This window comes from Rana temporaria, chromosome 8, assembly GCF_905171775.1.
Source record: "Rana temporaria chromosome 8, aRanTem1.1, whole genome shotgun sequence".
NCBI classification, from domain to species: domain Eukaryota; kingdom Metazoa; phylum Chordata; class Amphibia; order Anura; family Ranidae; genus Rana; species Rana temporaria.
Genome location: NC_053496.1, coordinates 134825691 through 134851353, shown reverse-complemented (window position 1 = coordinate 134851353; position 25663 = coordinate 134825691).

Here is a 25663-nt window from a genome sequence, read left to right as displayed (position 1 = left end):
AAGGCGCGGGGTGATAGTACATGTGCCGCTGCCAGAAAGGTCTCAGGGATTTTACTCCAATCTGTTTGTAGTCCTAAAGAAGGACAAGTCCGTCCGATTCTGGATCTCAAGGCCCTCAACACCTTTGTAAAAGCACAAATGTTCAGGATGGAGTCAGTCCGCTCTGTAGTGGCTGCTCTCCATCCAGGGGATTTCTGCGCTGTGCAGTCGGGGATGACCACTACCAATTTGTGGCTCTCCCCTTTGGCCTGGCATCGGCACAAAGGGTTTTCAAAAAGGTGCTCACCCCGATTCTGGCTCTGCTGAGACAGCAAGGAATCGCTATCGTGGGCTACCTGGACGACCTCCTTCTCAGAGCCGCTTCAGACTCAATATTAGAGGAGGATGAGGCGATTGCCAGTCAGACCCTTCAAGAATTTGGGTACTGAACCTCCAGAAGTCAGTGTTGGTGCCGAATGTCAGGGAAGGTTCCCCCTGCTGGTGTTACTGCTATGTTATCCTTGGGCTGCAGTACTGGCGTCCACCAGCGGGGCGTTCTTGGCAGTATGGAGCATACAGCCCTTCCTGCGTTCAGGTGTGACCTGAATGCAATCAGCACGCCTCTATAAATACCCGGCGTGTGTAATCACTCCTCGCCCTGGTATCGTCATACCTCCTGGACCTGAGCTTGTATTTGACCCTGATTTCTGGACCTGATCCCTGGACCTGATCCTGATCCTTGATCCCTGCCTGGACTTGTCCTCCCTGTGTCCTGATTCCTGTCCCCATCCTTACCCATCTACTGACCTCCCATGTGTATGACCTTGGCTTGGCTCGTTTATGAATACGGTATTCCACTTTATTTGTACATACTGTTTGTCGTTTTATTGTGCACTGGTGGTTCACTCATTTGTAAATAAACACCTTTTATTCCACTACTCACCTTGTTTGGTTCCTCTGTGCGGTCACACAGTCTGATCTACCAGCATTCCTGACACCGAATCAGTGCCTGGAATACCTGAGCTTAATTCTGGACTCCTCAGAGGTGAGAGTTTTTCTCCCCTTGGAAAGGTTGCAGACTCTTCGGACTGCAGTGAAGCTGTTGGCATCCCGCAGGTGGTCGTCTCTGCGCTTCTGCATGTGAGTCCTGGGTCTCATGGTGGCCACCTTCGAGGCAGTACCGTATTCCCAATTCCACACTTGAGTCTTGCAAAGGGAGATCCTGTCCAAATGGGTCAAGTCTCTGTTGTCCCTTGATTGTCAAATCCTGACTAGCTAACTCACCCGGGTTTCTCTGGTCTGGTGGCTGAGATCTCCGGCCCTTCAGTCCAGGAAGTTGTTTCTTTCCTTTCGCTGGACGGTGATCACGATGGAGGCCAGCCTGACTGGCTGGGGGGGTGTTTGGGACGTACAGTCGACACAGGGTCGCTGGACTCAGGAAGAATCCCGCCTGCCGATCAATGTGCTGGAACTTCAGGCAATTAGGCTGTGCCTCTCCACATGGTCACAGAGGCTTCAGGGACGTCCGGTCAGGATCCAGTCGGACAACGCCACGGCGGTGGCATATGTCAACCATCAAGGAGGAACAAGAAGCTTGGCTGCAGCATTGGAGGTCGCTCACATCCTGCAGTGGGCAGAGCAGAGCGTGTACATTCCGGGCATAGAAAACTGGCAAGCGGACTACCTAAGTCGCCAGATGCTGGACCAAGGAGAATGGTCGCCACACCCGGATGTGTTTCGACTACTTTGCTGGAGATGGGGCACGCCAGATGTGGATCTTCTGGCTTCTCGACTCAATCGGAAGGTATTGAGGTTTGTGGCCAGGTCCAAAGATCCCTGGGCGGACTCTACAGACACGTTTGGTGGCTCCGTGGGGACAGTATCAGCTAATCTATGCCTTTCCCCCACTGAAACTCCTTTCTCGTCTGCTCCGTAGAGTGGAGACTGAGGGAATTCTGATTATTCTAATTGCCCCAGATTGGCCTTGGCGTCCCTGGTATGCCGACTTTGTACGCCTGGTGGCGGATGTTCCTTGGCGACTGCAAATGTGAAAGGACCTTCTGTCAGGACGCCCACTAACACACAGCTCCTTTCTCTATCTGCAATGTAGAGAGCGTTCTGACTCTCCTGTAGTCCAAGGGAGGGGGCAAGCACCACACTCCACACCAGGGAGAAAACCTTGCATTACTGTGTGGAGTTACAGACAGAACTGGAAGTGAGGATTTCTCAGAAGAAATAAGGACATTTAATAGCAAAATGGAAGGATGAGGTAAGTGAAGGAGGACTGCAGTAAGGTAAAGGAAGCTATATAGGAAAATAAATTGTACCTTTACAGCCCCTTTAAGCTATTTTCCTTATGTAAGGCATAATTTGCCTCACCCTTAGCTTTCCTTAAACATTAGCCGTGTTTCTAGTGTACCGTTATGTGTTGTGAACATGTACAGCAAAAATGTGTTTTCTTAGCGAACTATATTCAATACACCATTCCACCCTGATAAATGACCTGCTAGGATTATGAACATCAGACATGTCTGTCTGACACCCATGCCTAGAAATCCGTTAAGAAGGGAAACAGAAGCAAAAACATCACACTTCTCATTAAAAATGAAGGGCAGACCAAAAAGTGACCATTTACCTTAAGGCAGGAGTATGTTCCAGAAAAAAATGTATAATACTTTTGACTAACAAGGGCTACCAGAATGTTGTCACTAACTTATCTACTGTATCATTACATACAGAAATAATGTGACAACAGGTGTTCTGCAGTCCTACCTGATTAACATGAAAAGTGCATTTATTCAATGAATGTATTTTGGCGTCTAATAAAATTTTATGATGTCTAGGTCCATTATCCCTTCAAGAGACAAATGGTCAAATGAAGATTTACGCACTGCAAACCACATGCCACCACAATCATATTTTAACCTGTGTGATTTATGGTAAAGCTATGCTCATACTGCATCCATAGTTTAAAAAAAAAAAGTCTTGTATTAAGAGACGCAAATGATTGAAGGACACAGACACATCATTTACTGTGCTGTCAGCCTTGGTGGAAGCGGTTTGTATTGCTATAAATAACGTCCAGCTCTGACCTTGTGGCATCTCACACAATCAAACATAGAATGGACTGAAAAGAAATGAAGCAAACAAAGCGCTTGTGGGAAATAGACCTGTAACCTTGGTCTCCTAGCTACATCTTTACCACAAATAATCATTGCTGGCATTCATTTTTGTGTGCTACTAAAATGTATTCCTATGTAATCATTCCCATCTTTTCATCCATAAACATATTTTTAGATGACAGTACAATACAGTATGTACCTTAAAGTGATTGTAAAGGTTCAGTTTAAAAAACAAAACAAAAAACAAAAATGTTACATAGTTTGAAAAAAGACACCATCTAGTCCATCTAGTTCAACTATTTCATACATACCTCCGCTGTGCAGTTGGTCATGCACTGAGTGACCACTATTCTGTACTTTTGGGGTCCCTCTGTGTCGCTCCTGGCTCCTCCTCTTCTCAAGTGTCCCAATGGAGAAGCGCTCTCCGATGGGACACTCGTGCGGGCCTGCTCCCGAGTCCCGCATTACTGGATTTGATTGACAGCAGTGGGAGCCAATGACTGCGCTGCTATCAATCTATCCAATCAGGACACGACACCGACCGGGCTGGTGTGGCCGTTCCATCGCACAAATTTCGGGGTAAGTATAAGGGGGTGCTGCTACAGTAAAGAAAGGTTTTCACCTTAATGCATAAAATGCATTAAGGTGAAAAACGGCGAGAGTTTACAACCCCTTTAAGCATGTAAAAACATACACAGTTACCAACAAGATTACAAGCAAACACCTATGCAAAGGTAATCTAGTAAGTAGTGTTAGATTACCTTCAAGACCATCCGTGTTGAGCATTAAAAAATAAATAAAAGAATAATTAGTTCCATCAGTCAAGCACTTGGCAAATGGCTGGAAGCAGCAGTCGACATTTTGTTTAGTTGGCCACTACTAGGTAAGCCATTAGGACTCACTGGTATGATTTAGAAACCTGACATTTCAATGTATGATAAACTTTAACATTCCAGATAAACAATATCATTGTACTGTACATGTGGTCAGTTCATATAAATCCTAAACTGCAGCGTTGTATCAGTGAACAGGCAAACTAATATCGCATAGGAACCTATTTTTCCTTCTTAAAGGAGAAGTCCAGCCTGAGCTTTTTAGGCTGGGCTTCTCCTCTGGGTCACAGGAGTCCAATCGCTTTGCACTCCTGTGACCCGTTTTCAGCGGAGTCCGCTCTCCTATGACGTCACTGCCATCAGTCATGGCAGCGCATCATCCCGACTTCCAAGTCTGGATCTGCCAGCTGCCTTGATTGATGGCAGTCTCATTGAGCCGCTGAGACAGCCATCTGTGGTGTTCAGTAGCTCGATTGCAGAGAGATCAGTGCAGAGACCCTGGGGCACAGATGCAGCATCGGTCTGATGCTCCATCCACCGAGGTAAGTATGATAGGAAAAAAAATGAAAACCATACTTCCTATTATTAACCCCATATAAATGGCTCTATAATATTAACCTGTATATACTGCTGTATCTAGACCAGCAGTTCTGCATGTGCATTTGGCCACATACAGTGTCTTGAAAAAGTATTCATACCCCTTTAAATTTTCCAAATTTTTTCACGTTACAACCAAAAACGTAAATGTATTTTATTAGGATTTTATGTGATAGACCAACACAAAGTGGCACATAAATGTGAAGTGGAAGGATTATGATAAATGGTTTTCTTTTTTTTTCCCAACTAAATATCTGAAAAGTGCTGGGCGTGCAATTGTATTCAGCCACCTTAACTCTGATACCACTAATTAGGATCTAGTAGAACCAATTGCCTTCAGAAGTCATCTTATTAGTAAATAGAGTCCACCTGTGTGTAATTTAATATTAGTTTGTTAGAGGTTTGTTAGAGAACCTTAGTGAACAAACAGCATCACGAAGGCCGAGGAACACACCAGACAGGTCAGGGATAAAGTAGTAGAGAAGTTTAAAACAGGGTTAAGTAATAAAAAAAATACCCCAAGCTTTAAACATCTCACAGAGCACTGTTCAATCCACCATCCGATATTGGAAAGGGCACAACTGCAAACCTACCAAGACATGGCTGTCTACCTAAACTGACAAACTGGGCAAGAAGAGCATTAATCAGAGAAGCAGCCAAGAGGCCCATGGTAACTCTGGAGGCAGCCTAGCTCTGAGGATGGGGGTGCGCCCCCAAAACGCGTCAGTAACACCCCTTGATGTTAACAGCATAAGTATTTCCTATTGCTAATTTTTAGTTGCTATTTTGTAAGTATTCATTTTTTCTTGAATAAATTTCTATCGGTAGCGCCTTTTTGTTTGTTTGTCTTTTTAGTATTACTTTGGATTACCCCATCTGAGGAGGGCTACCTAGTTTTTTGGAATTGCTGTTGCCTTGCTGCATTGCACCACAGAGGGCATCTTAGCGCTGGAAGTGTTGGGTAACTTTTGTGTAACTCTGGAGGAGTTGCAGAACCCACAGCTTAGGTGGGAGAATCTGTCCACAGGACAACTATCAGTCGTACACTCTACAAATCTGGCCTTTATGGAAGAGTGGCAAGGAAAAAGCCATTGTTGAAAGAAAGCCATAAGAAGTTCCGTTTGCAGTTTGTGAGAAGCCATATGGGGGACACAGCAGTATTGTGTTGACATGCGTCCGTCCTTCCAATGCTCCTTGATGTGAAGACCAGTCATAGGTAGGGGCAATGACAGTTTTTTTTTTTTTTTTTAGTATTGTGTAAGAAGGTGCTCTGTCAGATGAGACCAAAATTGAACTTTTTGGCTTAAAAGCAAAACGCTATGTGTGACGGAAAACTAACACTGCACATCATCCTAAACACACAATCCTCACCGTGAAACATGGTGGTGGTAGCATCATGTGGTGGGGATGCTTTATGTCAGCAGGGACAGGGAAACTGGTCAGATCTTGAGCTATTTTCCAAAGAAGAATGGGCAAAAATATCACTCTCTTGATGTGCAAAGCTGGTAGGGACAAACCAAAAAAGACTTGCAGCTATAACTGCAGCAAAAAGGTGGTTCATCAAAGTATTGACTCAGGGGGGCTGAATACAAATGCACACCACACTTTTCACATATTTGTAAAAAAATTGAGAAAAACATTTATAATTTTCCTTCCACTTCACAACTATGTGCCACTTTGTGTTGGTCTATCACATAAAATCCCAATAAAATACATTTATGTTTTTGGTTGTAACATGTCAAAATGTGGAACATTTCAAATGGTATGAATACCATAAAGACATAACTTGCATAGCTCTGCCCAATATTCTAAATTAAATAATTAAAGAATCTTTACTTTTTTGGATCTGTGGGAGGAGTGGGACTTGCGAATATTTCCTTTTCTTTAAAAAAAAGTCTCTATGTTTCTCACAAATTAAAGTGGTTATAAACTAGTTCTCAGCTCCCCCATACCTAAATAGTTACCCAAGTCCTGTATCGATCCAACAATGTGCTCGTCTGCAGGTCTTCTCTCCCCTCTCTCACAGACTTGGCTAAGAGCAGCGGAAGGCATCGGCTCGTGCTGTTGTTAGTCAAATCCAGTGAGCAGAGCGCAATGGGTGCACACAGCCTGGCTTGGGATTGGCCCGCAAGCATTCCACCATAGGATGCAGCTTCCTTTGGTGGCACACAGAGAAGAGAAGGAGCCAGAAGAGGAGGTTTAGAGCTGCTATGTACAATACCCTTGCACAGAGCAGGTAAGTACTGTATTTAGTAAAAATAAAATAAAATGGATTTTAAACTTGGAGGACCTTTTAACCTTAGACCTTGCTTTAATTGGAATGATTTTTGTTCCTTTAAGCCCTCCTCGCCATAACATGTCCACAGTAGTTCCTTAAGAATAACCAATACAGTCAAAATTCTTTACAGGAAGGATTCAGCAAGTTTATGTACCTTAGGTTTTTTTGGCCCATGGTTACTTGGCTACACTCATCATGCCATAAACATAATTTCTTTGAGTACATTACAGGACTCCTTCATAATCACCTTTAGGTGAGTGAATACTGGCCAAATATAAAACAGGTTTCCCTGAATCAGGCAGATTTTTTTCCCAGCTTAGCTAAGCATCAGTGTTGTAGTAAGGATTTTAAAGGTAAACCAAAAATGCTAATTACATTATCGGACACGGGGCACCTTCGGATTCATGAATTCTTCTCATGAGACACACCCCTTATAGAATCCACCCACTCCATCCCCTGTATTCCACTTTCTTCCACTCATAGTGTCAGGAGTATACAGCTCAGCATCACAGGACAGAGTATATATCCCCAGCATCACAAATTATGGTGTATAGCGCAGCCTTACAGATCGGCGCAAACAAACTAAAAAATTACACTGTTAGTAATGAAGGACTCTAAATGGGCAGGAGATTACCAGAGACTGCGGACATACTGCACAAGATTACCAGAGACTGCGGACATACTGCACAAGATTACCAGAGACTGCGGACATACTGGACAAGATTACCAGAGACTGCGGACATACTGCATTAGATTACCAGAGACTGCGGACATACTGCACGAGATTACCAGATACTGCGGACATACTGCATTAGATTACCAGATACTGCGGACATACTGCACAAGATTACCAGAGACTGCGGAACATACTGCACAAGATTACCAGAGACTAAAGACATACTGCACAAGATTACCTGATACTGCGGACATACTGCATTAGATTACCAGATACTGCGGACATACTGCACAAGATACTGCATACTGCACTACTTGCAGCCTTTGTTAAAGCAATTAGTAATACATTAATAAACAAACTAATGAATGCTTCAAATCAAGGTCAACAGAAATTCTGAAGCATGTGTTGCTAAAGGTTCAAGCTTTAATCACTAATCCATCTCTTCTGGTGATTGGCAGCACTCTTCCGCTAGCCTAGGAAGCATGCATTACTTTCTAATGACAGCTAACACTGACATTAATATACCAAAAAATGACAGGACCTGTCAGTAATGCTGCCATAGTTTAAAAGAGGGGGGTGGATGGACACTGCTGCTGATCATGAACTTTTTCATGGCAGCAGCATCCATCCCCCTCTTAAACCCTTAAAGTTTGGTGAAATAATTAGCGGCCGGCGCAACACCCCCCCCCCCCGCTTATTCAAAGTTTAACGTTCGGTGGAAATAGCGGTCGTCGAACCCCCCTCCCCCTGGTTATTAAAACATTTTTTTATACCTAATGTGCCGCGAAAATAGCGGCCGCCAACCAACCTAATGGCCGCTATTTTCGCGGCACAAAAAAAGTTTTAATAACCGGGGGTGCACCGGCCGCTAATTTCACCGAACTTTAAGTGTTTAAGGGGGGGTGGATGGACACTGCTGCTGCTGACATGAAGAAGTTGATGATCAGCAGCAATGCAAGGAGGGCTTCGCTTACCTGGCTGCTTCATGATCCGCACAGGCGCTGGTTCCACTGAGCTGCAGAGTCCCCGACGTCACTTCCTGTACTTCGAGTGACGTCGGAACACTACAGTGTGTGCACCAGTCCATCGCGCCGGAAGCTGTGGCGCGATGGACAGCGCCACAAAGGTATTTTTTGGCTGCCAATGTAGCGCCTCGTCTGCAATCTTGTGATTGCACAGACGTGGCGCTACCCATACTGCACTACGCCCGGCGCCCGGACATAGTGCACATAAGGACCTTTTTTGGATTTTTTTATTAAAGGGACATGTTTAAATAATTTTTTATTTTTTTTTATAATTTTATTTTTTACTGACTGGGGGAGGGGGGGGGCGTCGCCTGGGCGCCCCCTATGGACAGGCCGTCACTGAATCCAATGACTATGTCCTACTGTTCCATACTAACCAAGACATTGGCACTGTTGGGGTCTGTTTACCCTGTTGGAGGGGCCTTGAATGAAACTGGGCAAAAGGAACTGCTTCAAAGAATGCAACTATCTTTCCCAGAACTCTCATACAAAGGCAGAGAATCACCCTTGCCTGGAATTAAACAGTCACTAAAGGTATTTTTTTTAAATAACAAACATGTTATACTAACCTACACTGTGCAGCTCATTTTGCACAAAGTGGCCCCGATCCACGTCTTCTAGGGGTCTCTCGGCGGCTGTCTCGGCTCCCCCCACAAGGACTCAACACCTAATGCGAGCGAGCCTGCATGGTGTTGACTGTTTGCGGGCGCGCTCCCTTGATACATCTGGCAGCCATAGCCGCTCACTGTATCACTCAGCCCCATCCCTCACGTCATTGGATGTGATTGACAGCTGCGCAAGCCAATGGCTGCACTGCTTTCAACGAACTAATGAATGAGCTGGGAAGACGGCTCAGAAGCCTACACGTTCACGGAACGGGACTTTCGAAGGGTCAGGTAAGTAAAGGGGGGTCACTAATACACAGATGTTTTTTCACCTTAATGCATAAAGGTGAAAAAACTTTTACCTTTACAACCCCTTTAAGAAAGACTTCTGTAAATCCTGAACCCATGCAAACCTTTTCTGAGTGTGCACCGTGGGACACATTGGTCTCCAGAAGAAAAGTGGATTGCTCGCTTAGAATTAAGTTGTCCAAGTACCCTATAGAAGAGAGACCCTTACCCTGGGTGTGCAAAAGCCCCAAAACCAAAACCCTTTGTGAATATTTTGGGGGCAGTGGACAGGCTGCACAGCAGTGCCACAAACTGAAAGTAGTGGTACTTTATTGCAAAACAGTAATGACAGCTTAGACCACCGTGAAAATCTCCCAGTACGATGGTTATAAGGAAACAGGCAACCAGGAAGTGTGAAGATCACAGCAGAATTACAACTACTTCAAAGCAAAAACGAACAATGAGGACATGAAACCAGTACTGCAGTAAGGTAAAGGAAGCTATTTAGCTAAAAAAAAAAATTCCTTTAGTGACCCTTTAACTGCCCTTACTACATCAAATGGAAAAATAAAATATGGACAGCCGCACTCTAAAAAAAACCTTGATGGTTGTCTTTATTTAAAAAAAGGAAAATGCACTACAAGTCACATCACACTACACGGGAGTAAAACAGCTAACGCGTTTCGCACTATAAATTAGTGCTTAATCATAGCCAGAGCTTTTTTTCTCAGAAAAAAGGTGCAGGAACTCAACCACGACCTGTTCAGATTTCACAAACAGTAGAAGGGTCTTAAAGAGGCATTAAATACCAGAATTGCATTACATACAGAGTGCAGAGTTCATGGGGTTACAAAGCTGTCACTTGTAAACACAGAAACCAGACTTCTGTGGTTACAAGTGATTGTGGTGAACAGGCACCAAAGGGTCTGAGCCAAAGGTGGTGGAACTGAGTTCCCCCAAGTTCCCCCTGAAAAAAAGCCCTGATCATAGCCCTTACTACATCCAAAGAATGTAATAATTTTTCTTTCGCAGAACTAGGATCTGGGAAAAAAGAAGGGAGAACCAGATCCTGGTTCAAATGAAAGCTTGACACAACCTTAGAAAGGAAATCTGGGTGAGGCCGTAAAACGACTATCTTTATGAAGGACCAAATATGGCTCCTTACAGGAAAGGGCTGCCATTTCTGATACCCTCCTGGCAGAGGAGATGGCAACCAAGAATACCAGCTTTCTAGTCAGCAAGACTAAAGGAATCTGGGACAAGGGTTCAAAGGGCTGCTTTTGCAGAGCCGACAGAACCAGATTCAGGTCCCAGGGACACAAGGGAGCCTTGATAGGTGGATTGACACGTATCACTCTCTGTAAAAAGGATTTGACCAGAGAATGAGTAGCTAATGGCCTCTGAAAAAGGATCGACAAAGCCGAGACATGCCCTTTGATGGTGCTCAAGGCTAAATTGATGTCTACACCCCGTTGTAGAAACTCAAGAATCTTTCCTATGGCATATTTACGAGGATGCCATCCTTTGGCCTCACACCAGGCCACGTATGCTTTCCACACCCTGTAATATATCAGCCTGGATACTGGCTTTCTAGCATTAATTAGGGTGGACACCACAGAGCTTGAAAGCCCTCTCTTTTTTAGGATGTGGGAGCCAGACCGTTAAACTTAGCGACCGTAAGAAAGGTTGGAATATCGGCCCTTGTGAGAGCAAGTCTGGACAGAGCGGAAGGGTCCATGGATCCCCTACCAACATCCTCACAATTAGTGTGTACCAGAACCTTCAGGGCCACAAGAATCACTGGCTTCCCCTCTACCCTGATTCTGTGAAGGAGCCGGGGTAACAGTTGTAACGGAGGAAAGGCAAAAATTAGAAAGAACCGATCCCACAGGCACACAAGCGCATCCGTTCCGCAAGCCAACGGGTCCCTTGTCCGGGACACAAAATTGTTTAGCTTTGTGTTGAACCTGGATGCCATGAGGTCCACATCTGGTGATCCCCACTTTTGGCATATAGCCAGTAAGATATCGGGGTGAAGAGACCATTCCCCTGGAGATAGCTGCTGACGACTGAGGAAGTCTGCCTGCCAATTTTCTATCCCCAGGATAAATATCGCTGATATGCACGGGACATTATTTTCCTCCCAAGTCAGGATCTGATCCACTTCCCTTTGGGCTGCCTGGCTTCTGGTCCTGCCCTGGTGATTTATGTATGCCACCGCCGTGGCATTGTCGGACTGTATCCTGACTGGGGAACCCTGTAACTCGGCTGTCCAAGCTCTCAGGGCTAAACGTGCTGCTTGAATCTCCGGTAGATTTCTCCGGAGCTGACCACCTTCCTTGCAGGGATAATCCGCCCAGGACTGCTCCCCAGCCCACAAGGCTGGTATCCGTTGTTACTACCCTCCAAGAGATTGGACTGAAGGACTTACTTTTTAGCATATTTTGGGGTGTTAACCACCAGAGACTCTGTCGAACTGCCGGAGACAGAGCCATGGGGAAGTCTAACGCTTGAACCTCCTTGTTCCAGGCATACAGAATGGCACTTTGCAACTTCCTTGAGTAGAATTGGGCATTCGGTATGGCCTCGAACAAGGCCACAAATTTTCCCAACAACCGCATGCAGAGGCGAATGGATGGTTATTTTTTCCTCTTTACCGACTGAATCAATTCTCTTATGGAAGCGATCTTTGCCTGAGGCAAGAAAATCTTCCTCTGCTCTGTATCCAGGAGCATCCCCAGATATTCCAGCCTCCTTACTGGTTGTAAGGCTGACTTGTCCAGGTTTATGATCCAACCCAGAGATCCTAGATACTTTACCGTGGTGTGTACTGCCCGACTCAGGCTGGTGGCTGAATGATCTATTAACAAGAGATCGTCCAAATAGGCCATTATCGAGATTCCCTGGGCTCTTAAATTGGCCAACAAAGGCGCCAAGACCTTTGTGAAAACTCGAGGCACTGTGGCCAACCAGAAGCGTAGGAGTTTCTGATGCCCGGGAAAAATAGGGATGTGGAGATACGCGTCCATGATGTTGATTGACGCCAAAAAGTCCTCCCCTTGTAAGGCGGCGGCTCCTGAACGAATCAACTCCATTCGAAAGGATCGGAAATTTAGATACTGATTTAGACCCTTTATATCTAGTAATCGGCCTGACGTCTCCGTTCGGCTTTGGGATTATGAAGAGATTCGAATAGAACCCCAGACTTTGCTCCTGTACTGGCACCTCCACGAATACCCCCTGGAACAAGAGGCGATCTAAGGCCGACAGGAGAGATCCTCTTTTTTGCGGATCCTTTGGCAGATTTGATGTGAGAAAGCGAGGAGGAGGGAACTCTCGTAACTCCAGCTTGTAACCCAGAGAGAACGTGGAGAGGACCCACCTGTCGAGGACCCTCTCCTCCCAAGTCCCTGAGAAAAACTGAAGTCTCCCCCCCACCCGAGTGAGTGGGGGCGTCCATTCATAAAGCTGACTTAGGGGCTGGTTTGACAGGCTTACGGTTCCAGGGTCTCTTGTTACTCTGGGGCTGACCCTGTGCCTTTCCCCCCCATACCTGACCGTCCGGGAGGCTGTCGATACTGCCTAGAGGCCGAGGTTCCCGGGACCGGAGAGGCTGGCCGTTTAAAAGAGGGACCCCTTTTTTAACTGGCAAAAGAGTACTTTTCCCACTGGAGATTTTTTGGATATATCCATCTTGATCCTTTCCAAACAGTCTTTCTCCATGAAAGGGGAAGCCAGCCAGGAGCCTTTTACAAGGTGTCTCAGCTGACCAGTTCTTTAACCACAAGAGTCTCCACATATGCACCAAAAGGAGCGAAAGTCGGGAGGCCTGATGGATATAAACCTTGATGGCATCTACCGCGAAGCATAAAGCTCTAGGCAGGTCGGCTAACTCTGGAGCCTGTTGAGCAGGGATATCCTTCAAGACCTGCTTTGTTTCGTCCTTCAAAGCTTTGCAGATACCTATAGATGCTATTGCAGGCTGCACCACCGCCCCAGCCGTAGCAAAGGAAGTTTTTAGTAACGTTTCCAATCTCTTATCCGTAGGATCCTTAAACATCTGTATATTGTCTACCGGACAAGTCAGAGTTTTATTAACACATGAGATGGCCGCATCTACTGCAGGAATAGTCCACGTTTTACTGAACTTTTCTTCCATCGGATAGAGAATTGAAAATCTTTTAGGAGGAACAAAGATTCTATTTGGACGCTCCCAATCCTGATAAATAAGACTCTCTAATAGAGGGTGGACCGGGAAGGAGTAGCTAGTCTGCGGGGCTTTTAAGGAACCCAAAGAGGACACTGCGCTAGCTGCCGACTCTGGCAGAGGCAATTTAAAAGCCAAACGCACCATATCCGCTAGGGACTGGATTAATAGGAGGCTGAAAAAGGCTCCTCCAGGGTCGACTCCTCGGAATCCAAAACCTCAGTTACCCTCCGCTTGGTCTCCCGATGGTAACTCAATTTCCTCCGGGCAAAAATTCTCCGCTGTCAGGGACTCCAGCATAGGAGAGGGAGACCTGGCCAGCTTTCTTTCTGGTAAGGAAGAAGCAATTAATGCTGCCAATCTCTGCTTCAACCCTCCTAGGGCAGAGGCAAATACCTCCTCTGTTACAGACAGGAGCAGGCGGGCTAGGGGCAACCGCAGCACCCAGCAACCCCGATGGCTCGTCCCGGGCGACAAACTCTGACTTATCAGGGGAGGACGGGACCGCAGAAGCCTGGCCAAGATCCTCAGAGCCCGATGGGGAACCCTTTGGTTTTTTAAATTTTTTTAAAAACCAGCTCCCTTGGAAGGCATAATACAATGCAGAGGTACTCCACTACTGAGATTATATATCAGCAGGATGCTGCTACAACCAAGCCAGGCAAAATGCTGAGCTAACGCTGAGCTGTTAATGCTGGGCTAATGTGTCCAAAAGGGTGCCTGTATAACACTACTGTCACCTCAAGCAGATTAGTTTAGAAAAAAAAAAAAACTTTGTATGCTCTACTATTCCCATAGCGCTCCTGTGTCCCACCGGCAGCCTGTGTGATCACACTGATAATTTTTATAGCCAAGGCTGTTCTGCAGCTGCGCAGACAAGGCAGGGAACGTCGGCACGCTGCCCACCCCCTTCCAAGAATGTATTTCTGAGGCGTACACGTCGTCGGCGGGAGAAGGAGGGCTGCTCTACAGCCAAAGGGGGATGAAGCGCTTGGATCGCTGCTGGGTAATGCCGCACAGACTCCAGCCTTGAAGATGCACCATACACAAGATGGTAAGCAAACAAACTTCAGCACAATAGAGGCATCATTCCTTTAGTAATGGAAACATAGGAAAACACATGGGTACAGCAGCCATCCTGTCTAAATACAGACATAGTGGTTTTACACAGGCACACATCCATCACATCACACGCAGGCAAGACACAGTAGCCCCTATGGAAGACCTCCTGTCGAACCAAGTTCCACAGGTACTTCCCCTTACCTTCCACACCGCAGGGTCCTGCTAAAAAGCAAAAGACCCAATCTTCACCCTTCACCGTGGGTATTGTCTAAGGCCTTCAGGGACTGGGATCACCACTCCCCTGGACCTGTATAGCACCCTGCCAGAAAAACATTTGGTACTTGAAGCTTACCAAAAGTACTGGAACCCAGGATCCAGCCCTCTAAAGAGGCATTACAGGCAAAACCTCGTTCTTCACCACCGAGGCCTGGGTACCGTCCACTTTGGCTCTGAAGCACCTTGGACGGATCCGGTTTTCTTTCAGCTTACTTAGGCCGCAAATGAACCATGAGCGAAGCTTTCCTTAAACGTGACCAACACCTAAGACACTGGTGAAAAAACTGAGGTGCTACCGGTATGGGAGGGCGTTATATAGGGAGGGGACTTCCTGTCTTGGGAGTGCCAGTGTCCATATTTTCTTTTTCCATTTGATGTAGTAAGGGCAGTTAAGGTCTATCTTAGGGCTACTGCCAAGATTCGGAAGACTGATGTCTTGTTCATTCTGCCAGATGGACCCAAGAAGGTTCAGGTGGCGACGAAAGTACCAGTTACACTTACCGGTAGCAGGATTTCTAGGAGTCTTACAGGACGGCACCCTGAGAGATGACTGGCTCCACCTGACAGGAAACACAATCAAAAAGAGGTTAAAAACCCCGCCCCTCCCCGTGCTCCTCAGTTTTAGATAAAGTATGAACCCACCAGTGCACAGGAAAAAAAACACAAAAAATACAAACCAATCATGTATCACAAGGATGGGAAGTAGGCCTGCCGTCCTGTAAGACTCCTAGAAATCCAGCTACCGGTAAGTATAACTGGTACTTTCTCAAATCGTCTTCCAGGATGGCACCCTGAGAGAGAAGCAAGTAGCTTCAGGCCTACCTTAGGGCGGGACCACTGCTTGCAGGACCTTTCTACCAAATACCAAGTCCTGAGGTGACAGTAGTTCAACTCTATAATGTCTTAGGAATGTGTTCTGGCTTGACCACGTCACCGCTCTGCAGATCTGCTCCATGGAAGCTCCGGCCCTTTCTGCCCAGGAGGTTGCCAGTGACCGTGTGGAGTGTGCCTTAATTTTTGGAACTGCTTTACCGGCTTGGATATAGGCTAGGGAGATCGTCTGCCTTATCCACCTAGAAATGAAGGCCTTGGAAGCCAGATGGCCTCTTCTCTGGCCCGAAAAATTAACTAATGGATGGGTAGAGTGTCTAAACTCACTAACCCTCTCTAAATAAACTAATAAACACCATCTCACATCCAGCCAATGAAAGGAAGCTTCCTTCTCATTCTGGGGATTTGAACAAAAAGAAGAGAGAACTATCTCCTGTGACCTGTGAAACTTGGTCACTACTTTAGGAAGGTACAGGGGGTCCTGACTTAGGACAACCCTGTCCTCAAATAAATGAAAAAATGGCTCTTTAATAGAGAGCGCCTGCATATCACTTATCCTCTTGGCAGTCGTCACCGCCAAAAGGAAGGAAAACTTAAAGGTAAGTAGGTAAGTAACCTAATAGGGATACCGTCAATTGGCTCAAACGGAGCCTTGGTCAATTGATCCAAAACAATCGCAAGATCCCAGGGTGAAACCCTAGAAATACGTACTGGGACATCCTATCTCTGGCTGTTAGGAACCTTTTAATTAGGGGATCCAGGGATAGGCGCCTATCTAAAAAATAAGACAAGGCTGCCACCTGAAATCTCAGAGTCCTAGTGGCAAGCCCCTGGTCCACCCCATCTTGGAAAAAATCTAGGATGACCGAAGTCTCCTGCTGGGATACTCGTCTCGCTAAGCACCAGCGAGAAAAGACACCCCAGATCTTGGCATAAATATGCCTAGTGACTTCCTTCCTACTGGTCAGAAGGGTGTCAATAACCTTCTCGGAGCAGCCCTTCTCCCTCAGGCTCCACCTCTCGAAGCACCAGGCCGTCAGCTTGAAGAAGCCGGGGTCTGGGTGATAGACCGGACCCCGCCGAAGAAGGTCCACCCGGACAGGGAGAAGGAGGGGAGGAGCCTCCGACCTGAGCTCTAGAGCAGGAAACCAGGTCCTCTTGGGCCACCAGGGTGCGACCAGAATTAGTCTGCCTACTGCTAGACTTAACCTCTGCAGGATTCTCGGAATCAGGTTCAGAGGAGGAAAAGCATAGGCCAGGTGAAACTTCCATACCTGAGCCAATGCGTCCACCCCCTCCGACCCGTGTTCTCGGGAGAGGGAGAAGAATCTCTTCACCTTCCTGTTCGCCCTACGGGCGAAGAGATCCACCTCTGGGCTGCCAAAGTGCTGACAGATCAGGGAAAAGACCTCTGGATTCAGTTCCCATTCTCCCTGGAGAATGGGATGGCGACTCAAATAGTCTGCCTCCAAATTGAGGGCCCTTTTTAGGTGGACTGCTTAAAGAGAGGGAATCCTCAGTTCTGCCCAGCCCAGGATCTATAGAGAGAATTCCAGAAGGGTACAGGATCTGGTGCCTCCCTGATGGTTGAGGAAGGCCACCGCTGTCGCATTGTCGGAAAGAATCTGAACCTCTCGGTCCCGAATTCTTTCCTCGAATGCCTTTAGAGCTTCTCTGACTGCTAATAGCTCACGGTAATTTGAAGAGGCTTCCTTCTGATGTTGGCTCCAGGAACCCTGGGCACGGAGCTCGTCCAAGTGAGCCCCCCACCCCCAGGCGCTGGCATCTGTGGTGATCCTGACGGGTTCGGTCTGACTCCACAGAAGACCTATCTGAAGGTTCTGCGGAAGAAGCCACCAGCTTAGTGTGAGCTTCACTGGATCTGGGACACTGACCCTGACATCTAGGGATTCTCTTTTTCCATCCCAGGAGGAAAGGAGAAAGAATTGGAGGGGTCTGGAGTGGAGCTGCGCCCACGGGACCACAGGGATACAAGAGGTCATTAGGCCTAGCAGCCTCATGATGTCCCTGAAAGAGGATTCCGCTCTTCCCACTGCTGACCCGACTGCTGCCATGAGACCCTGGATCTTGTCCTCGGACAAAAAGAGCTTTCTTTCCAGGGAGTCTATCAGAAACCCTAGATAGAGCTTCCTCTGCTCCGGAAGAAGCGAGGATTTTTCCTTGTTGATAATCCAACCCAGGGATTCCAAGGTAGTCATGACAGTGGTCAGATCCGCAAGAAGGAGATCCCGACTCTGGTTGTACAGTAACAGGTAGTCGAGATAGGGGACTAGTGCTATCCCTTGCAAGTGCAGGAAAGCGACTGCCTCCGACAGGACCTTTGTAAAGACACTTGGACTGGAGGCCAGTCCGAAAGGGAGGGCAGCAAATTGCCAATGCTGCACTCCCTGGGCGGAGGCGATCGCAAACCTGAGGAACCTTTGATGACCCGGAAAAAAACGGAGTTAGGCTTACCGGTAACTCTGTTTCTAGGAGTCTTCCAGGACAGCCTCTTGAGACCTTGGGCTCCTCCCTCCGGGACAGGAAACACGTACACCCTTTTCTTTAAAGGGCGGTTCTCCAGGTCTCCTCCTCAGTTAGCCCGAGAAATACCAGAAGATCCTGAAAGACACAATCTACTAACACATCGTTAGATCATTACCACAAATACCAGTTCCTAAATAGACACCGGGTGGGAAAAACTCCGGCTGTCCTGGAAGACTCCTAGAAACAGAGTTACCGGTAAGCCTAACTCCGGAGGACAGCCTCTTAAGATGACATACAAGAAACTTACTCGTTTTAGGGTGGGACCACTGTCTGGAGGACCCTCCGTCCGAAGGCCTGATCCTTGTTTGACAGCAGGTCCAACCGGTAATGTCTTGCAAAGGTTGAGTAAGATGTCCAGGCTGCCGCCTTACAGATCTCTTCCGGGGAAGCTCCGGCTCTTGCCCAAGAAACTGCTCGGGTAGAATGGGCCTTAACTGTAGGTGGTTCTCTACCCCCTATCTGATATGCCTCACTAATCAACATCCTAAGCCACCTGGCAATGGAAGACTTTGAGGTTCTGTGGCCTTTGCGGGCACCCGAAAAATTAACAAAAAGAGAATCACAAAGCCTGAATTCCATTGTGATTTCTAAATAAAATAAAAGGTTTCTTTTCACATCCAATAAGGACGGTAAATCCCCCTCATCATCGTCTGAAGAGGAAAAAAAGGTTGTCAGGATGATATCCTGAGTTCTATGAAAGGCAGGTGCCACTTTCGGCAAAAAAATAGGATCCGTCCTAAGTATGATCCTGTCCTCAAAAAACTGTTAGGAAAGGCTCTCTAATAGACAGGGCCTGTAGGTCGCTAACTCTCCTGGCTGAGGTTATGGCCACTAGAAAGGCTGTTTTTAACATAACATGCTTCAGTGAAGACTCCTCCAGTGGTTCAAATGGTTTATTGGTGAGGGCCTTCAGTACCAGTGACAGATCCCAAGAGGGGCAGGCTCTTCCCCTTGCCGGCTTGGACCTTGTCAAGCCTTTGAAAAAAAATTCTAACGAAGCGATCTTGCTGAAGAGGAGTTTCCAAAAAAATACTTAATGCAGCCGCCTGTACCTTAAGGGTGCTGACAGACAACCCTAACTCCACCCCCGCCTGCAGAAAATCTAGCACTACTGGAATGTCAGGTTGGTCCAACCCCTGCTGCATCTTCCAGGAATTAAACTTCTTACAAATTTTGGAGTAGTTTGCACTTGTTATCGGTTTGCGACCTTCCAGGAGGGTTTTAACCACCCTATCTGGAAAACCATGGGCCTTTAATTGTTGCTCTTCAGAAACCAGGCGGTCTGTCTCAGACTCTTTATCTGAGGATGAAGGACTGGACCTATGAATAACAGGTCCTCTCTTTCCGGAAGCCTCCATGGTGGATACAGGGCCAGCCTCTTCAGGCTGGCAAACCATGGCCGCTTGGGCCAAAAAGGTGTGACCAAAATCAGGTCTGTCGGTTCTTCTAGGAATTTCTGAATCACCCTGGGAATTAACCTCACAGGGGGGAATGCATATGCCAGGCTGAAATGCCAGGGATGGGCGAAGGCATCTATTCCCTTCGCTCTGTCCTGTGGGTGAATGGAGAAGTACACTGTAGTCTTCCTGTTCCCTTCTGCTGCAAACAGGTCCACCTCTGGTAATCCCCAGAGAGACACTATCTGATAGAATACTTCCTTGTCTAGAGACCATTCGTCTTGACTTATGGTTTGTCTGCTGAGAAAATCGGCCAGGGTATTTAGAGAACCCTTCAAGTGGACTGCCGAAAGGCACACTAGATTCTTCTCTGCCCAATTCAGAATTTGTGTAGCTGTGGCCTGAAGGACGGGACTCCTTGTGCCCCCTTGTTTGTTTATATATGCTACTGTGGCAGCATTGTCTGTTCTTACTTGTAGGTGCTGCCCCACTAAACGGGACTCGAAGACCTGAATGGCCCTTAGAACAGCCAACAGCTCCTTCTGATTTGACGACCGAAGGGCCTCTGAGGATGACCATAGCCCTTGGGTCCAAACTTCTTCTAGGTGGACTCCCCACCCCTCCCTGCTGGCGTCGGTGGTCAGCACCAAGGCTGCTGGAGGATCCCATGAAAGACCGCTCTCTAGGTTCCTTCGGGACCGCCACCACCACAGATCTCTCTTGATACTGTTTGGAATAGGCATTGGAAGGTCCAACCCCTCCTTCCTGCCATTCCAATGTTTGAGCATAAGTCCCTGTAAGGGGCGTATATGAAACCTGGGCACTGCCAGGAAACAGGCCGACATCAGGCCCAAAACTCTCATCACTTCCCTTATGCTGGTCCCCTGATTTGTCTGAAGCTGTGCAATAGCTTGTTCTAGCTTGAGAATTTTTTCCTGGGGAAGGAAAATCTTTTTCTCCACCGAGGAAATCCTGTATCCCAGATACGTGACCTCTTGGGCTGGTAACAGCTGTGACTTGTCTTTGTTGACCAGCCAACCTAGGGAGCGCAGGAAGGACAGGGCTACCTTCAGGTCGCTCTCTAGTTGAGGACCTGACGGGGCTACGAACAAGAGGTCATCTTAGGTATGGAATTATCGTGATGCCCTGGAGTCTCAAGGGCGCCAAGGCCTCTGCTAGGACTTTGGGCTTTCATCCTCACCAAGGATATTTACCAAAGGGAAGGGCCCTGAACTGAAGATGCTTGATGGCTGAACCCAGCCTCACCGCTAGCCTCAGGAATTTTTGGCATTCCGGGCGAATCGGGATGTGTAAATATGCATCTCTGAGGTCCACCGTGGCCATAAAACAATCAGATTGGTCACTGAAAATATCGACTCCATTCTGAAGCATTTGTACCTGACCCATCTGTTGAGGGGACGAAGGTTTAAGATCAGCCTGTACTTCCCGGAGGGCTTTTCACCACTAAGACGTGGGAATACACCCCCTGACCTTCTTCGGTCTGGGGAACTTCCGTTAAGACCCTCTGGTCTAAAAGGTCTCCCAGAAGGAGGCCTAAGGCCTCCGCTTTTTCCCGATCATTTGGGAGTTGGGTGACCAAAAATATCGGAGGGGGGGAGAGAACTCCAGCCTGTAGCCGTTTTTTATGAGATCTTGCACAAACGGACTGACAGTTGATTCTGTCCATTGTAAGAGGAACTCCCCCAACCTTCCTCCCACCGGGACCTGAGCGTCACTGGGATTTGGGGGTAGCCTGAGGAGGGTTAAACAAGATACCTCCTCTTCCATATCCTTTCTGGTTGGACCAGTGTTTTTTAGGACGGGTCTCCTTATCTTTCTGGTTTTGCTTAAACCCTCGAAAAAACCTCTTGTTCCCATCTTTTTTCTTTCTTTCGGGAAAGGCTTTTTTCTTGTCCTGCGTTCTTTCCAACGCTTCTTGGAGGCCAGGACCAAACAAATGGTCTCCTGAAAAGGGCAAGCCACAGAGCTTTAATTTAGATGCAGCGTCCCCGGTCCAGGTCTTCAACCAGACCGACCTTCTGGCTGCGTTAACTAACGCCGCTGATCTAGCTGCCAGCTTTACTGACTTCGAAGAAGCATCTGCTAGGAAGCCTACCGCCTTCATGAGCAACGGAAATTATTTTAAAATCTGTTGCCTGGAAGTACCGGCTGTGATATGGGCTTGAAGCTGGTTGAGCCAACATTCCAAGTTTCTGGCTACGCATGTAGCCGCTAGTGCTGGTTTCAGCGCTATAGTGGAAGCATCCCATGCCCTTTTGAGTAGGATATCACCCCTTTTATCCATAGGGTCCTTAAGGGACCCCAAGTCATCAAAGGCCAGATCGGTTCTTTTAAAAAAACTCTGGCTAAGGGCGCGTCCAGTTTTGGAGCCTTATTCCAGGGCTGCGATGCGTCATCGTCAAAAGGAAATCTTCGTTTCAAATTTCCAGCAAAAAAAGGCCTCTTTTCTGGTTGCTTCCACTCCAGCAAGATCGCTTCCACCAGCGACTTGTGAACAGGAAAAATCCTGGTCTTTTGAGCACCGCACCCCTAATATAGCTGGTCATGCTTAGACAACTGGACCGGTTCCTCTCTGATCTCTAGGGTTTCATAAATGGCTTTAAGCAAGTCTCCCACATCTTCCAGAGACAGCTTGTACTTAGCCCCCCTGGAGGAGTCTTCCTCTACCTCTGAGCCAGACTCAGAATCTACCTGGGAGGAAGCTTGGGATCGCGTAGACCCGCCTGCTTCCTCCTCCTCTAGCTCATCCCCTCCTGCAGGAGCCGCCAAGGATGGAGCACTAGAGGCCCTGTAGACAGGGGACGGCATCTGCACCCTGTCCATCATACCTCTGAAGGACCTAAATGTGGATGCTAGTTCATACTTAACGGATGCCAAGACTTTGTGGCATTCCGCCGCGGAGTCATCCTTAACCAAACTGGCGATGCACTCTGCACAAAGGCTTTTTCCAGTTGGAACTTAATTTTTCCCCACATACAGCACACTTTCTCTTAGGGGCCTGGACTGGTGTTTTGTCCTGAGCTTTGATCTGAAAGTAAACAGAAAAAACACCAAGAAAACAGTCCGTTAGAAAGAAATACCCCCTGACCATACACCACTGTGCTTATGTCAGAAAAAAGTGTGGGGGATCCCTCCACCACAGGTTCCCCCACCCAGGGAGGGAAAATAAAATGGTCCTGAGATCTTCAGACCTGGTCCCCCAGAAGTAAGGAAAGACAGCCTCACCACCTTACCTGGGAGACGCCGGAGCCAGTGGACCCGGAGTCTGTGGCCGCCCTCGCTTCCTCCATTAGTCCTGGTGTCCTTGTGCAGCCCGGCTGCGTTGTAACACACCGCTCCGTGTGCCTTCCTTCCCCTGCCTCGCTTAACTCGAACGGGACCACATTCGATGGCGCCCCTTGATGACGCCGTTCCGATGACGCACTTCCGCCCTGTGGAACGCATCCGCCCCGCCCCTCAGCTCCGCTCCGGAAGGAGGAAGTCTGCAGTGCAGAGCGGCATAGCAAAGCTAGCGTCTCTCGCCACCATCACTGCTGTACCCTCCGCCAGCTTCCACAAGGACTTGGGAAGGCTAACGCTCTCAGGTACCAGGGAATTAGGGGGGGGGGGTGCCGCCAGTCAAGGGTTCCCGCTCTCCCCGAGCGTCGGACAGCAGTGGGAATCGGTGACCACCTCTTCCGCTGTAGGAACTGAGGGGTACCAAGGCAGAGAGGGAGTCCAGCATTTTTTAAGTCCCAAAATGTGCTCCTTCCCTTCTGGCAGGAAACACAATAACTGAGGAGACCTGGAGGACCGCCCTTTAAAGAAAAGGGTGTACGTGTTTCCTGTCCCGGAGGGAGGAGCCCAAGGTCTCAAGAGGCTGTCCTGGAAGACGACTAGAGAAAATAGGGACGTGGAGATAAGCGTCCCTTAAATCGATGGTCACCATGAAAGCCTCCCTCGGCAGAAGCCTCCTGAGGCTGTAAACACTCTCTATATGAAACTTCTTGTGAAAGAGAGGCATTCAGGGGTCTCAGATTGATTATCAGCCGAAACTTCCCTGACGGCTTTGGGACCTCAAATATATGGGAGTAAACCCCCAAATCCCTTTGGTCCAGAGGAACTGGGACTATGACCCGCTGCTCTGCAACGTTCTGCAGAAGGCCTGCTGACTTGAGGGGATCCTTGGCAAATGAGTCAGAATAAATTTCGGAGGGGGAAAGTGGCGGAACTCTAGCCTGTAACCCTATTATAATCTGGAGAATATGGGGACTCTGAGTAATACTCTCCCACCTGGGAAGGAAATGGGAGAGTCTCCCCCAGACTTTCCCGTCATTTGAAATCTTTATCGTTGGGCTTAGTGTTGGAAAAAAGGATGCTCCCTTTCTGTTTGTCCTTCCCAATGCTTATTGTTTTAGGGTCTCCTTTCTGAAGGGCGGTTTTTACCCCCAATTCCACTCTGAAAGGCCCGAAAAGTTATTTTCCTGTTTTGTTTAGACTTGGTCTAAACAAAGACCGACCTTCAGAGCTTGATCTAGGCCGGTACCGAAAAGGAGGGAGCCCTCGAAGGGAAGACCACAAAAGCGGTTCTTGGACGCAAGATCACCACTCCATGTCTTGACCCATACTGCTCTCCTAGCAGAGTTAATGAGGGCTCCTGTCTTTGCAGTAGAACGCACAGTCTCTACCGCAGCGTCCGCTAGGTAAGCCACTGCACTACCTATGACCTGTAGGGAGTCCAGAATCTCCTTGGGATCTGGAACCTGGGAAACATATTCCATTAACTTGGAGATCCATGAATCTGCATTCCTCGCAACGCAGGCTGAAGCCAATGCGGGGCTCAAAGCTGCTGCATTAGCCTCCCAAGCCCTACGCAAGGAGGTCTCAGCCCGCCTATCTATAGAGTCTTTCAAGTTGCCCGTATCCTCAAAGGAGAGGTCCGACTGCTTGGAAACCTGCACAAAGGGAAGCGTCTAACCTAGGAACCTTGAAGAACTTATTGTGCTCCTCTTCTTTAAAGGGGCACCAACGCTTCCAAGTTTTGTACCTTAGAAGCTTCTTCTCTGGTTCGGCCCACTCCCTGAGGATGATGTCCTTGAGGCACTGGTGTACCGGAATGGGTTTAGACTGAGAATTCACTAAGCCCTGGTATAATCTGTCCTGTGTGGACACCTGCTCTGCTGGCTGCAGAATCTCCTCGGAGGCATAAATTGCCCCAAGGAGGCCCTCCATCTCGTCGGCTGAAAAAATATATCTGCCTGTTCTGGCATCCTCATCTTCTACCTCCGCATGACTGTCTGCCAAACCCTCCTCCTGAGGGGGGAACTCAGATTCCTTGGAGTCAGACACCAGAGGCCATAGGGACTCCTGGCAGACCCTATAAAAAAGGGGAGACAAGGAACTTTCCTGAGAGGAGGGCCGTACAGTGGGTGGTTCAGGCGCTTTACTTTTACAGGATGTTTGAAATTCCTTAAGCATAGAGAGCATCTGAGACTGGACCTCAATAAATTCTTTCATGATCTGAGAGGTCTCCTTCCCAGTCAATTTCTGAATGCACTTAGTACAAAGGCTTAGAATGATCTGAGGGCAGTTTACTATTGCAATAGCCACATCTTTCAAAACGGCTAGTGTCTTTGCGACAAGCACCCCCCTGGCCAATGATGTCCTCCCCTGATAAAAGAAGGGATACACATAAAAGGCACATAAATAACAGGGTAAGAAAAGCAGGTCCCAGCCCACCATATCCCCTGCACACTTAGGTAGACTCACCCCCAGTGGCCTCCTCTGCAGCCATGGATGGTCGGTCCTCCCGCTCCATGTTGAGGGAGGACGACTCTCTCTCTCGGCTGCTGCGTGTGCTTGTGTGTCTCCAGTGATCTGACTCTGATCTGAGTCGTTCCTGGCGTGCTGAGCTGCTGGCGGTCGCCATCTTGCCTGGGC